At 44.1% G+C, this 3390-nt stretch overlaps 1 pseudogene; it reads right to left on the bottom strand.

Moving 5' to 3' along the window:
* Window positions 1–792: 792 nt before the first annotated feature.
* Window positions 793–3390, bottom strand: part of LOC115277461 — an 8910-nt pseudogene continuing 6312 nt past the window's right edge.

Here is a 3390-nt window from a genome sequence, read left to right as displayed (position 1 = left end):
GTAACATCACAATTGCTAAGAATCTGATCTGCGGTGGCTTGGGATGAGGTGCATGTGGAAGGTGAAACGTTGGATACGTGGTAGTCCTAGCACCGAATTTATTTTATTTTATTGTTTTAATATTGTTTATTAGCACAGTAACAAATGCAGACCTTAGTAGTCTACAACATATAGCCAATCTACTGAGCAACTCCTAGTCCACACCTTACAACAGCTTAAGGTATTTACTACAGGTTTTCACAAGTCGTGATTCAAGCTTCTCATCTTGTCACAATAGATTGGCATATAAAATAAAATACATAACTACTCATATTTCCTGTATGGTGTCTTATAGCCACATATCCATTTTATATATATGAGATGACAGTCTCTAAAAACTGTTAAATATCGATGTTCCCTCCCAAGAAGGAAAAACAAATTACAATTTTTTCTTAACAAAAAAAATGTGTAGTCTTGGAAGGACTTTGCATAAATGGCCATGTGTATAACCTGTACAAAGTTAAGCTATTTTAAATTGACAGACCACAAGCAACTGAACCCAAATGTCTATTCTCTGTATACATTTCAGCTAATATTGCAGAACAAATGACAATTTTAAAAGTCGCTATTACCAATTCTGTCTACTGTAGCAAGATACCTTAAGTTACAACAAAATCTTAGGAAATAACACTGAATAATACTTGTTATAGAAATACCCTACTCTTTACCAACTCCCACCCTCCCCCACCCCTTCAAAATCATAAGCAGCTTTCTCTGTGACAGACAAATAATGTAAAAATGTGGAGATCCAGTTTATGTGGCTTATCTCTTGGTCCACTGTCCGGCCATTATGTCACGGTCTGCTCTGTTGCTTATACACTGAGTGGCAATTCTTCCTGTAAGGTTTAATAGATGGAGGACAAAGAGACCACGTTATGGAGCCAAGAAGGCCTTTATTGGGATCTGCAATTCCCGGGCGAGGTTCCGTGACTCTGGAGCGGGGAGTCAGGGAAGTCGCGCCTGATATGGGAGAGCAAGGTCTTTTATGGGTGCAGAAGTTCCGGGTTTGAGCTTAGGTGGGCTGATAGCCACATAGGGTCTTCTTTGGACGGTGGCAGGATTCAATTGGCTGTTCGCTTCGGTGGGGAGGGGGATGCTGGAATTCCATGGTGAGGCATTACAGTTTGAGATAGTCCAGATTGAGAGTGGGGGTCGTCCGTCCTGGTGGCGCCTGGATCTGTTATCTGGCCTGCAATAAAATGGCCGCTGGTGCTTTCCAAATGGCTCAGGTCATCCCAGGTTTGCAAGTGGGGGTTGTCAGTGTTCACAGCTTTCCACATCAAAGTGGCTGCTCAGTTGCTTTCCCTTGGCAACTCTTACACTTCCCACCAAAGGGTCCCCAGGGTTGCAGTCTGTAAGAAGGGAGCAGATAGAAAGGAGAACTTTAGAAATGGTTAGTGCTGGACTCCAATTATCTTTTAACATGTCCAAGCAAATAACTCCTTGGCTGTTAATATGACAGTGATAGATTCTTGTCTGAAACGTGACCTTTGAGGGTTGAAGGAGTATTCAGGTGTAAAAGTGCTATCAAGGAAGAATACACCCCCTTCATACATGGATCCTGGAGGCCCTAGAATGATATCCATTCATAGATGGTATCGCGTTTGGGACCAGCCCTGCAGTTCGGTGGAGGATCTAAAGCGATGTCTGCCAGTTCCCTTTGAATCCTCTTGGCGCTAGTAGAGAGCAGTTTGGAGTTCTTGCTCACGCTGACTTTACTCTCCTTCTTCGTTGGGGTGTTTGTTTCTTTCTAGGTTTGCTGGTTAGAGGATGAAGATGAGGAGGAGCTGGCCCTCAAATAGTCATCCGATATAGCGAACCTCCCACCCCACCCCACAAACAGCCCCTCTCTTTGTGTCTGGCTCCTCTGTGCTGCGGCGGCGGCTGCTGCTGTGGCTACCTAATTAATTTTAAAGATTTTGGCCTTTTCAAATGCTTTGGAAGCCTTGAATAAAGTAAAAGACAGGTGTTTGGTCACCATCTATCAACTTGACTCAGGTTGTAGAAGCAACAGGACCTGATGGCAGTGTTCAAGGTGACAGTTTCTTAGTCACAGATTGTGTTGAATGAAGATGATGCACAAAACCTTGTTATAAGGAAAACAAAGAGGCAAAGGAGAATAAATGCATAGCCATAAAAGACCTCTTCATCAAAATAAAATCATTAGAATTATTGGATGGATAAGCCTGGGAAATTTGCAACTCCACTGTCTTGAGGACCCTCCAGGTGCCAGATGCACACCCTCATTCTTGCTAAGCTTATTAAGAAGAGATGTCCAAAATGATGCTTCCACATCTCAAGGTTTCCCCCTGCCTCCACTCCTTACCTCTTGACTGATAATCAGGGTCCCTCTCAGCACAGCTTGAGTGGGAGGAACAATCCATCTCCAAGAAGAACACATATGCAATCAAAAGAATCGTAAGACCTAGCCACTGTGCACAAGTAGGAAGGAGAAGAAAATGGGCAACTATAAAGGTGTTGCATGAAGGAAGAGGCAAATATAAGGATGCGTAGAGGAGGATTTGACACAGGAACACACTCCGATGATTTGGAAGTCCTGGTGAAAGCACCTGAATCCACTTGTGCTGCTGAGATAGCTTCTTGAAGCATGGACTGTAGGAATGAAAAATTTCAGGGGACTGCTGCGGGCGGGCACTGTGTAGGAATGAAAAATTTCAGGCCCTAGAGTGACCATGGAACTAAAGTCGTTTTTCAAGTAGAAGTTGTTTGAATCCCAAGATGTGGTTTAAGATAAGCTGAAATGCTTCCCTCCCTAAAGTGCAACCATGTGAACTCTTGTTTTGCTTATCTGACATTGACAGATGTATGTCGTAAAACTTGTAATGGACTCTGCTGACTCCGCTGTCTTGCCTGCCTGACGTTGCCAGATGTGTGTTGTAAAACTTATGATGGGAAAATACCTGTGAAGAAAAAAAAAAAAAAGAAAACCCTATAAGAACCCCGCTTCAATCTTCTTCAGGGCTCTTCTCCTCTACCCCTGAGTGGGATAAGAGTTGAGCCCCAACCCGTTGGTGCTTGAATAAAGCCTCATGTGTTTTGCATCAAGTGATGACTCTCGCGATTGCTTGGGGTGAGCGCCAGTACCCAGCTGACAGCGGTTAGGGTCTCCTTTTGGGGTCCTTACAGGACACGGTCATGACCTACCGTGAATGAGGTGAAGATGTTTGACTTTCCTGGGCAGACTTGTAGAGAAACTCTGGGAGCTTGGACCTTAGAATGGATTCACTATGTGAGAGCAGAGAGCTCAGCATCACGACTATGTTCCTTAGGAGAACTCAGAAGAGACATTCTTCACAAAGCACAAGGACGACACTGGTGAGGGAGGCCTGG

The sequence above is a fragment of the Suricata suricatta genome, chromosome 14, assembly GCF_006229205.1.
Source record: "Suricata suricatta isolate VVHF042 chromosome 14, meerkat_22Aug2017_6uvM2_HiC, whole genome shotgun sequence".
Taxonomy (NCBI): Eukaryota; Metazoa; Chordata; class Mammalia; order Carnivora; family Herpestidae; genus Suricata; species Suricata suricatta.
The sequence above is the reverse complement of the archived record's forward strand: the minus strand, read 5'-3'. Positions and strand labels throughout refer to the sequence as shown.